This window comes from Stegostoma tigrinum, chromosome 27 (genome assembly GCF_030684315.1).
Source record: "Stegostoma tigrinum isolate sSteTig4 chromosome 27, sSteTig4.hap1, whole genome shotgun sequence".
NCBI classification, from domain to species: Eukaryota; Metazoa; Chordata; class Chondrichthyes; order Orectolobiformes; family Stegostomatidae; genus Stegostoma; species Stegostoma tigrinum.
In genome coordinates, this window is record NC_081380.1 from 34,000,582 (window position 1) to 34,013,573 (window position 12,992).

Genomic DNA, 12,992 nt, shown 5'->3' on the forward strand with positions numbered 1-12,992 from the left:
CAGCCTATTTCACACTGTCCTCCTCTACAACTAGGTCCCTCTCAGTTGTGAATATGGAAGAAAAGTATTCATTAAGGACCTCTCCTATCTCTGTAGGCTCTGTGCATAAATTCCCTTTACAATCCTTGATCGGCCCTACTCTTTCTCTGGTCATTCTCTTATTCATGACGCATGTGTAAAAAGCCTTGGAGTTTTCCTTGATCCTATCTATCAAGGTTTTCTCATGGCCCCTTATAGCTCCCCTAAACCCTTTCTTCAGCTCCTTCCTGGATAACTTGTATCCCTCTAGAGCCTTTTCCGTTCCTTGTTTCCTAAACCTTATATAAGCATCCTTCTTCCTCTTAACCAGTCGTTCAAACTCTCTTGAGAACCAAGGCTCCCTCACTCGACTGCATCTTCCTGATTGAGCACATCTCAAGCACACGCAGTATGCATTCCTTAAACAATCTCATATTTCAATAGTGCTCTTCCCTGACAGTATCTGTTCCCATTTTATGTTACCCAGTTCTTGCCTAACAGAATTGTAATTACCCTTCCCCCAATTATAAACCTTACCGTGTTGTAAAAAACTTCTTCTTTTCCATGACTATTGTAGAAGTAACAGAGTTATGATCGCTCCCGCCAAAATGCTCTCCTACCAACAGATCTAACACTTGGCCCGGTTTATTGCCAAGCACCAAATCCAATGTGACCTCTCCTTGTGTTGGTCTATCGACATACTGTGTCAGGAATCCTTCCTGAATGCACTGGACAAAATCCATTCCATCTAAACTGTTACAACTAAAAAGTTTTCAACCAGTATTTGGCAAGTTGAAGTCACCCATGACTACAAACCTGTGATTCTTGCGCCTTTCCAGTATTTGCCTCCCAATCTGCTCCTCCACTTCTCTGCAACTATTAGAAAATCTGTAAAAAAGTGACTGCTCCTTTCTTGTTCCTGACCTCAACCCAACCTGACTCTGTAGACATATCATTCTCAAACTGCCTTTCAGTAGCTGCTATACGAGCCCTGACTAGCAATGCCACTCCATGCCTCTTTTTCCACCCCCAATACTTCTTTTAAAGTGTCTAAATCCCGGAACTTCCAACTACCATTCCTGTCCCTGAGTTACCCAAGTTTCTGTAGTGGCCTCAACATCATTGTTCAAAGTACTGACCCGTGCTCTAAGTTCAGCTGCCTTATTTCTGATACTTCTAGCATTGCAGTATACACACCTCAAACCATCCCTGTGTCCACAATTATGCTCCATCGACCGCATTCCTTTATTAACAACCTCACTCCCTGTTGTGTCTGTTGGAAGGCTTGGAATACCTCATCGTCTGAATTATAAATCCTGTTCTCCACCCCCTGCCAATCTAGTTTAAACCATCCCGTATAGTTCAAGCAAACCTCCCTCCCAGGATTTTTGTGCCCTTCCAGTTCAGGTGAAACCCGTCCTTACTGTATAGGTCCCACCTTCCCCAGAATGAGCTCCAATTATCCACATGATGGAAGCCCTCCCTCCTACACCAGCCCTCTAGGCATGTGTTTAGCTGCACTCTCTCCCTATTTCTTACCTCATTATCACATGGCACTGATAGTAATCCAGAGGTAACTACCCTGTTTGTCCTGGACTTCACCTGGATCTTGCTGTGCATAAAATGACTGATGTTTATATTTCTTACAAAACTTTCTGGCTAAACATAGCCAGCTTCCAAATGTTCAGCTCCATTTTTGCACAACCTTGGCCCAAGCAGCCAAGGAGCAGGATCATTTCCAAGCCTGGACTTGCTGTTAGCATGCCACATGGGAGCTCTTCCTGAAGGCAGTCATTTCGTAGGCTGGCTCGAATCAACTGTCCAGTTAAGGACAACATAAGAGTTCGTGAGGTGTCAGGCTTGGTCATGGGGTTCACAGCCTGAGAAGGTCAACAGCCCCATAATCTGGAGAGGGAGCCTCTGCTGCAGGATGCAGACTGTAAGCAACCCACTCAAAGCACCAACGCAAAGTGCCCTCTGAAGGGTTTTTAAATTAATGAAAAATAGACTTGTCCCACAGTTGCCAAACCTCTCCACGGAGGGAGAGCCACTCCACTCCATAGCGGCTAGATCTATGACCCCTTTATAGATCATTTGTGGTGGTGGGTGAGAAGAGGGTTTACTGAATTGATGTTGTGGGTTTTCCAGCCAGCTGCCTCTAGGCACCCAGCAGACCCCAGTCCAGGCCTGTCCACTACCAGGAAGATCCCAATGAATTCTCAGTTAGCCCAAACATGGTCAGTCAATTATTCACATTGGCCTCACATCATCCCTGGGGTAGAGTCTGCCAGCGATGACCCATTCTCTGGGCTGGGTTTTTGAGTGACCACAGTACTAGGATATCTGAATTTTTGACCTCGAGGTTCTGCCTTCAAGTCCTGTATCAGAAACAATCCACTCACTGTATTTGACACTGTGCAAGACCCTCATCATACCTGCCAGGTTCCTACGCGGCTTCGTTTTGGTTGTGCAAGCATAACAAAGTAACATCTAAATTCCAGCAACGATTTTCATTCCAAATGTGCCCAACAATACGTTTAGTTGATAAGAAGCATGGTCAGAAGTAGGCCATTCAGCCCATCGAGTCCACGCCGCCACGATTGAGTTGACAATCCTCAATAAAAACCAGAAGAACTGCGGGTGCTGTAAATCAGCTACAAAAGCGCAAGTTGCTGGAAAAGCTCAGCAGGTCTGGCAGCATCTGTGAAGGCATGTTAACTCTGATTTTTTCTTCACAGATGCTGTCAGACATGCTGAGCGTTTCCAGCAATGTCTGCTTTTGTTCCTGATAGTCCTCAACTCCACCTTCCTGTCTTTTCCCTATTACTGTTGATTCCCTTCCTGAGTAAAAATCAGTCTGTCTTAACTACAGGCTGACCTATTTTTTTGTGATACTGATTCACGGATGGATATTGGCTAGGAGTCTGGGATAACTCCACTGCTGTTCTTTAAGGTAGCCTCATGGGAATGTTCACATCAACCTGAAAAGATAGATGAGGGCCTTATTATAACTTTTCATCCAAAGGTAACATGTCCACCAATGCAGTGCTCCCTCATTACTATCCTGGAGTGTTAGCCTTGGTTTTTACATACTCAAGCTATAGTGTGGGATTTGAACCTACAATTTTGTGAGTGAGAGGTTGCTCAGAGGTGAGAGTACTGACAACTGAGCAATAACTAACAGCTTAGCAGGAGTATTGACTCCTATGCTTACCAGATAGCATCCTACTGTTCAAATACGCGTGAAGGAGTTTAAGGTATTTCGAGCAGTTGTGATATGACATTATATGAATTAAAGTTTTCAACACGAGTGTTAAATTAACAGCATTGAGAGAGCAGTTTGAAATTGGGAAGAATATTACTGCTCTCTGTGGTAGATATGCTGTTGATATTTTAGGTCAATTCAACTCTTTTCAGTGACTCAGAGGGGAACTTACAAAGACTGTATTTCCAAAGTATCAATTCTCTATTGTTCTAGATGACAGTGGTAATAGGCTTGGAAGGTGCCATTACCATCTGGAAGGACAGACAGCTGATGCATGGGAGCAGCATCATGTACAAATTTCCCTCCAAACTAAAAGAAATTGAATCCCAAATGCTTTCACTATTTGCTATTTACTATGACTAGTTTAATCCAATAATTTCAAAATATTTCGAACGTTATTATTGGAATAATGTATCTGCCAGAGATAAAGATGTAGCAATGGAAGTCATGGTGCATGAGAAAAATGGGGTCTCATTAAATGTGCATTTTACATAACATAACAAAGCAGGAGAAGTCTTGCAGTATTACAAAGAATGCAACCTGTCAGCAATGTTTGCAGTAATGTGACAAGGAAGAGGCGGTGTATTGCAACAGACTGTATTGTGATACTGCCTTGGCACCATAATAACACTTTTATCAATCTTTGAGTAAAGGAATCTAACCTTCATCAGTATGGACATTCTGTAAGATGCTGTTGTCAAGGAAATGGGAGACACACTTGTACCAATTAACCCATTCAGATTCTTTTTATGTTCTCCTGTCTTGTGAGGCCGCCAAGACAAACAGTTGAACAGGATGGACAATATCTGTTATCTGTGTTATTACTTTGAAAAATGATGATGAACTGACTGTGCGTAATGGTTTAACATAGCTTCCGCTTTCTTCACTGATATGTATGGGAATGTTGTGGGACCCAGCAGCATCAGAGAGACACAATGCATCAAGAGCACCAGTGCCTTGAGATTTACACTTAACAAAGCGACAGAACAAACTACTCGATATTGATAACAAAGTGTGAAGCTGGATGAACGCAGCAGGCCAAGCAGCATCTTAGGAGCACAAAAGCTGATGTTTCGGGCCTAGACCCTTCATCAGAAAAGGGGGATGGAAAGAGGATTCTGAAATAAATAGGGAGAGAGGGGGAGGTGGACTGAAGATAGATAGAGGAGAAGATAGGTGCAGAGTATGGGTGGGGAGGTAGGGAGGTGATAGGTCAGTCCGGGGAGGACGGAAAGGTCACGGGAGCGGGATGAGTTTAGTAGGTAGGAAATGGAGGTGTGGCTTGAGGTGGGAGGAGGGGATAGGTGAGAGGAAGAACAGGTTAGGCAGGCGGGGATGAGCTGCGATATTGTACAGCATAGTGATAGTCGGGAGAGGGAGAAGATAAGAAGGGATGGGGTCAGATTAGAAGGCTGCCAAGTGTGGAATGGGCAATTTTTGCACAAGTTGTTGCTGCTGAGACTCCTGATTCTGAGATCTGTGAGACTTCCTCCATTCCAACCAAAGCTGAATAAACAAAGTCTGTGTGGAAATCCTTAACTTCATTTCGCAGGTAACAAGAAGGTTGGAAAGATGGTTACCATGCATGGGGTTTGTTCTTAATGGGTACCATCAACACTAAAAACTGTAATAGCCAACAGCATCCACCATGGTTAGATGGATTGGCAATGCTAAATTGCCATGGTGATCAAGGATGTGTAGTTAGGTGGATTAGCCATGGTTAATGTGGGGTTACATGAATAGGGTAGGAGGCTGGGGGTTTTGGGATGGTCTTCAGAGGATCAATATGGACTCAATGGGCCAAATGGCCTTCTTTCACACTGTAGGGATTCTATGATTCTATCATCTCTCAATGTGATCTGATATCAGTCTTGGAGGAATTCAGGATGTTTAATACTTGTAACAACCTTCCCACAGGAGGGGGAAAAAAAGCAATTTTAAAAAGCATTTCTACCCGGACACGCATGCACTGGTCATACTGGAGCTGCACATTCACAAGTTTTATTTATTTTCCCTCCTGGGTTGGAAGGTGCGTTTTCCACCCAGTGAGTGGCTGTGTGCATCTTGAGAAACAGCTGTTCACAGGAGAAGCTCAATGACAAAAAGGTTAATATGAGTCTGTACAGTAACAGTACTTCACCAATAGCTTGCACTGGTATCTCTGAAACTTTGAGTCTTCCCATCATTAATGAAGGGATAGTAGGAACAATCTGATGTGCGAGATTGCTTGTTTTACAGCAAATAAACGGGTTAAATTCACAGTGAAAGAAATTACACACCCTTACCAAGCAGCAGGAATAGAGAACTTGACTTTTCAGTACCATTTCCAGTCTTGAATATATCGATGAAGTACACACTTGGTCATCTCTTTGAAAGGTGAACGTCAACATGAGTTTCAGTAGTTGCACACACTTCCATTCCACCCTCACTAGTCTCCCCATTTAAAATAAATTATTTATTATTGGGACATGGGCAACTAGCAAACAGCACTTCTCACTTGTTTTTGGTTTGTCCAATATCTTTAAGAAACGTGCAGGCTATATGAGTTGGGATGACAGCTATCAACCCAAAAGGACATTAGTAAACAAATTGGACTTTTATGACAATACATTAGTTTTTCAAAAAGCAATTGTCAGGAGCCAGTCTGCAAATTTACCATACTTACTGTATTCTCTTTCTAAATATGTAACGATGGTAGATTTATATACTGAGCCACTAGCATTGCTGGGATAATTTTATAATCATTAGTAATTGCTTAGTTGTCCCACTGTTTAGCCTTTTTGGTCTATTTTTTGGTCTTCCCTCTAGCTTAGCCTTTTCTTTTGTCTGATATGCAAGTCAGGCTGCTCTCCAAAAGAATTAACTAAAAATTAACCAGATCACCTCAAAGACAGTCTCATTTAAGCAGAGAGGAGTCTCCAGAAAGTGAAAATTAACCTTTTCCTGGCATTGCCTAAACTGTCTTGAAGCCAAACACATCAATAAGTCTTCACAATGTTCTCATATAAAAAGATTTTATTACCCATTCTACATGAGTCTGACCGCAAAAAAAACCTTTCTCTTCAGGACTCCTTGAGCCACACGCCATTCATATTTCCAGAGAGTGAACTTCCTCCCAGCACCTTCACAGTTTTAAGGGGTCCTATTTATTAAAGATCAAGATCATTCCCTAATAGCAACTTATTCTAAAGTAACAGCTATGGGCTTACGTAACTGTGGTACTTTTGAAAGATTGTGGCTTTATTTTTAAAGAATCAAGTTTTATTTGCAACATAATCTCCAAATCCATCACATTAAAACATTAGTACAAATGGATGTAGGGTAGCTCCCCCGATAGCTTGGTGGTTGAAGGTACTGTCCAGTACAAAATTACACCAGTGCCATACAATAGACATCATTGGCTAGCCCAGGCATAGCTATGGCCATCACATCATTTTAGCCACATCTACTTAGTGCAAGCCACTTTTAATACCAGGCAGGTAAAAGCTTCTCAGCAGGTCTGGCTACTCCAGTTCTGTAGGAGAGTCATTCCGGACCCAAAACATTGACCCTGTTTTTCTCTCTCCACAAATGCTGCAAGGCCTGCTGAGTTTCTCCAGCATTCTCTGTGTTTGCTTCAGTTTAGATTATATTAGATTACCTACAGTGTGGAAACAGGCCCTTTGGCCTAACAAGTCCACACCGCTCCTTGAAGCAACACTACGGGCAATTTAGCATGGCCAGTCAGCCTAACCTGCGCAGGCACGGGGAGAATGTGCAAACTCCACACAGACAGTTGCCCGAGGCTGGAATTGAACCCGGGTCCCTGGCACTGTGAGGCTGCAGTGCTAACCACTGAGCCACCGTGCTGCCCCAAATTTACTGTATCCACTGTATTTTGCTTCGATGGGTAAAGACCATTCATTAAATATATTTAGTTTTAAAAAGAGCTGCTACAGGGGTACTGCTATTCTATTGGAAACCTCTATCTTAGTTCTTAATCAAATTTGTCCATCAGGCACATACAGCTTGGTTTTGGTGCTAAACAGCATTCCTAGTTGCCCAAAGGGCAGTTAAGAGTCAACCGCATTGCTGTGGGTCTGGAGTCACATGTAGGCCAGACCAAGTAAGGATGGCAGTTTCCTACCCTAAAAGACATTAGTGAGCTAGATGAGTTTTTCTGACAATCAGCAACTGATTCATGATCATCATTAGATTCTTAATCCCAGATATTTTTATTGAATTCAAATTCCACCATCTGCCATGGCGGGTTTCAAACCCTGGTCCCCAGAATGTTTTCTAGGTCTCTGGATTAGCAGTCTAGCAATAATAACATGAGGTCATCACCTCCCCCATGATATCATGGCAGAAAGCAAGCAGCAAGCAATTGCATTGTGGATGAAGAATGGAAGTCATGGGTGGGGAATGCATTGTGCAATTTTTAAGGCAAAGATAGATAGATACATTTTTGAATGGTAAAGAAACAAAGGTGTCAACACCATGATGAGCATGCTGGTAAGTGGAGCTGAGTCCACAAAAATATCAACCATGATCTTATTGAATGACAGAACAGGTTTGATGAGATAGTTGGCCTATTCCTACTCCTATTTCTTATGTTCTTAGTTATGTAATTCAACACTCTCAGTAACTTCCTGGTGAGGTCAAGATCCTGCCCTTGCAATTATTGGACCAAGTTGGGCCTGTACTTTTTGGAGTTTGGAAGAATGAGAGGCGATTTTATTGAATCATACAATTTTTACAATTGAGAGATTCTTAGGGGACTTGAACAGGGTAGATGTGGAGAGGTTGATTCCACTTATGGGCAAGCCAAGACCACAGGGCATAATCTGAGGATTGAGGGTTCACATTTTAAACAGACAAGAGAAGAAATTTCTTCTCTCAGACGGCACCAAATCTAAGGAACCCTTTATTATAGAGCCCAGTCAAGCTGCGTTGTTAAATATTTTCAAGGTGAAGATATATGTTTTAATCAGTAAGAGAATAAAGGGTTATGGGGAAAAGACAAGGAAGTGGATGATGCTGCCGATGTTGAGGAAGGCCTCATCTGATTTCTCAGATGATCTCACAGATTTCTCACAGTAACCCATTTCACTCAGACCCCTGTGCAGTTCTGTCCATAAAAACCCGTATCACAGTGAAGTTGGGCAGCAATAACCCTCCTCAGAAACTCCAGGTAAGAGACCAACCTGGGGTGAGTCTCATCAAAAGAAATGAGTGAGTGCCCTCTAACACTGACACTAGGGAAACACCATCTTGCAGTTCTAGAAGCAGCATTACTTTCACTGCAGAACTTTGTGGTCATTTGTACAAATATGATTTCACCAAAAATCTGATAAAGACTATTACCCAAACCCAGATTACATTCTTCAAGCTATGTCTTCACAACAACTCCACAATCCCAATGGATAGTGATCTCTCCCAATGCAGGTTAACACTTTGTGAACTAGACTTGCAAGCTATGGTCCTCATCCAGCCTACAGGAGCTTCTTATCCAGCTCATGACTGCTCCAGGGAGAATACACAAGGTGAGCCAGGGAACATGTGTGAGCCAAGTGCACATCTGTCATTGGTAGCTGGCCAAATCAGGTGTGGTGAAAACAAAATACAGGTGCTAAGGAGAGTTTCAAGGCAAGTAATTTAAGACTAATGGAAGTACTTTTGGGTAAGTGGTGCTGAATAATGATGAGAAGGCAAAGGCAGTCTATTTGGGAATGCACATAGCCATCATGTTAAAGTAAGCAATCACATGTGAAGGAGCAGTGAGAGCAGCACAGGTACATGTGTTTTTTTTTAAGATTAGTTATTAAATTATGCAATTTTTCTTTGCTTTTGATTTCAGTCAGAAATGCCCAGGAGATGGTCCATCTTCATTTCCTCCAGAGGTCTAAAGCATCACAGATGCCATTCATCAGCTAATTCAATTCACTCCAAAGGATGTCAAGAAATGGCTGGAGGCAATGGATACCGTAAAGTCTATGAGCCCTGACAACATTCCAGTAATAGTACTGATGGTTTGTGCCCCAGAACGCGCTGCATCTCTTGCTGAGTTGTTCCAGTTAAATCATTGGCATCTAGCCCACAAATTGGAAAGTTGCCAGACACATTCTACACACAAAAAGCAGGAAAATCCAACTCATGTAAATACTGTTCCATTAGTCCACTGTCCAGCATCAGGGCATATCCACAGTGCTACAAGAAATCAGTACTTGCTGAGGAAAAGCCTGCTTACTGATGCCCAATTTGGATTGTGCCAGCGCCGTTCCTGACTTCATTACAGCCTTGGTTCAAACATGGACAGAACAGCTGAATTCCAGACAGTGATTACTCCTCATATCAAGACCACAAATGATCAAGTGTCACATTAAAGCGTTCTCACAAAAACTAGAATTAATGGATATCAAGACAAAATCTCTCTGCTGGTTGGTGTCGTACCTCACAAAGGGGGATTACTGTAACTTTGAAAGTCAGCCATCTCAGTCCCAGAACATGGGCGGCACGGTGGCTCAGTGGTTAGCACTGCTGCCACAGCACCAAGAGCCTGGGGTCGATTCTACCCTTGGGCGACTGTCTGTGTGGAGTTTGCACATTCTCCCCACATCTGTGTGGGTTTCCTCTGGGTCTCCAGTTTCCTCCCACAGTCCAAAGGTGTGCAGGTTAGATGGATTGGCCATGCTAAATTGCCCATAGTCTTCAGGGATGTGTAGAATAGGTTGGTTATAGGGGGATGGGTCTGGGTGGGATGCTGTGACAGTCAGTGTGGACTTGTTGGGTTGAAGGACCTATTTCCATACTATCAAGAGACTAAGTCTAAGTCATCAAGTCATCAACATAATTGCAGGAGTACATCAGGGACTTAGGTCCTTTACCTAAACATCTTCAGCTGCTTGATCAAGACCTACCCTCCCTCATAAGTTCAGAAGTGGAAATGTTCACCAATGATTGCATCATTTTTGACTCCTTCAACATTGGAGCAACATCCAGGCTTGGATTAACAAGTGGCAAGTAAGATTTAAGCTGTACAAATGGCAGCCAATGACCATCACCAATGTGGAAGAATCTAACCATTGTTTCCTTTCAAATGAATGGCATTATCTATACTGAATCATCCACTATCAAAATCCTGGAGTTTACCATTGGCCATAAATTGAATTATTCTAGCCATATAGGTACTGTGGGTACAAGGTTATGCCAGAGATTAGGAGTCCTGAATTGAGTATCTCAGCTCCTGATTCCGCAAAGCCTGCCCACTATCTACAATCTACATAATTCAGGAGTATGCTGGAATACTCCCTCCTTGTCCAGATTGGTGCAGCTCCCACAACACTCAAGAAGTTTGATTCTATCCAGGACAAAGCAACCCATTTGATTGGCACCACATCCACAAGCATCCAGCTACAAGATGCACTGTAGAAATTCACCAAAGATTCTTGGACAGCAAACCCATGATCGCTTCAATCTTGGAGGACAAGAGTAGCAGATGCATGAGAACACACCACCTGCAAACTCCTCTCCAAGCGACACACTATCCTGACTTGGAAATATATCGCCGTTCCATTAGACCATAAGACATAGGAGCTGAAATTAGGCCATTCAGCCCATGGACTCTGCTCCGCCGTTCAATCAGGGCTAATAAGTTCCTCAACCCCACCCTCCTGCTTTCTCCCCATAACCCTTAATCCCCTTGATAATCAAGAACCTATCTATCTTCAGTCTTAAATGTACTCAATGATCTCACCTCCACAGCTTTCTATGGCAGTGAATACCATACATTCACACTCTCTGGCTGAAGAAGTTTCTCTTTTTCTCTGTTATAGAAGGTCTTCCCTTTACTCTAAGGCTGTGCCCTTGGGTCCAAGAGTCTCCTATGGAAGCATCTTCCCAACAGCCATTTTGTCCAGGCCATTCATTATTCTGAAAGTTTCAATTAGACCATCCCTCATCCTTCTAAACTCCAATGAGTATAGTCCCAGAGTTCTCAAACGCTCCTCATATGTGAAGCAAATTCCTTCAATGTCACTGGGTCAGAATTGTGAAACTGCCCCCGAACAGCATTGTGTATGTACCTACAGTAAATGGAACACATAGGTTAAAGAAGGGACAAAAACAGAAGCTGCTAGAAAAGCTCAGCTGGTCTGGCAGTAACTGTGAAGAGAAATCAGAGTTAGCGCTTTGGGTCTGGTGACGCTTCCTCAGAACATTCGCAGCAATTTCTGTTTTTGTTTCTTTTTTACAACATCCACAGTTCTTTTGGTTAATAGAGAGAGCTCAGCACTACCTTCTCTAGGGCAACTGGGGATGAACAATAAATGATGGCCTAGCCAGCAATTCCCAAATCCATGAATGAAACATGATTGCTACCTGCATCAAGTCCTAAGATACGTGTGACTGAACATCTGCACAAGCTATCTCAGTTTAATATTTTGTGATGGACATCTCAGTGATCAAACTTTTTATGTACTTCCCAAAGTGTGAGTTGATAAAACATCTTCTGTTCCAACTGATGGTGAAGCTAATCTTCAGATTTTTAAAAGAACAACAATGAATGTCATAGAAAGTGAAGAACGTGTGGTTTTAAGTTATGTTTCCTTCTATTTTGAGAGAATTGAAAATTAGGAATATGTTGACTAACGTGCAGAACAGGTAATAGATGTGTTGGAAATATTTTTAGAAACATGTAAACTATTACACCAGGACGGTAGGAATGGGAGAGAACACAAATCAATCACATCCCGCGAGATATGATGGCTGCCTCCGAGATGCTTTTTGGTCTCTCCACACTTTCTTCCTCTTTCCTTTCCTTTGGCGTTCTCCTGGTAGTTCTTGCAGCACCAGCTTGTAGACCACAGTAAAGCAGTTTCTAAATTGACAAGACAAAAGCAACATATTGCAGATACTGACAATCTGAAATAGAGGCAGGAAATGATGGAAGCACTCAAGCAGGTCAAGCAGTGTCTGTGGAGAAAGAAAATGAGTAACAGCAGACTTTGGTAACATTGTAAAGAGGGGTGATCGACTGCCTTCTCCACATTAAGCCAAGAGGGCAGGAAGAAGTGGGTCTATTACCTGTAATGCATCATGACGCTGGTATAATTATCACAACAAAGGCTTATATGTTTTCTTTGTCCCAAAATGTATCTTCATCATTATTACTTGTTACCTTTGTATTTGTGCCAGCTCTCCTCCATATGTTTCCATACTTTCGTTGAATGGTGGAGGAGGAGAATAGCCTTCATCTGAGTTGCTATGATCCTATGCTGGAAGAAGTTTGCCCCTTTTCTACACTCCTTCAATACCTAGTGTACCACAGGAGTGTCATATACCTAACAAACCTGTTTTGTAGCTTGAAACATTACTTTTTGCCACATTCAGCCCAATTGACCCGATTTACAACAGCCGCCATGCTTCAAATAAGTACATAATTGTACTTGCAGTGTAGAAGGTGCTGCATAAATGTAAGCCTTTTATTTTTTATTGGCAATATGATTGTTTGAAAGAAGAAGTGCCAGCACCGTCCCGTTCTTTGACATTATTACAGTATTGGCTGTCGTTTCATTTTACATCCAAGTATATATTCAGACAGCACTAGTTGTTCTTTCACACTTGGACATCAAATCATGTGACTGATCTGTTGGTACATAAAACAGTCTACTGATCTTATTGCTCACAATTTATGATGTTATTATTTCAGCATTATTTTCCCAAAGCCTCT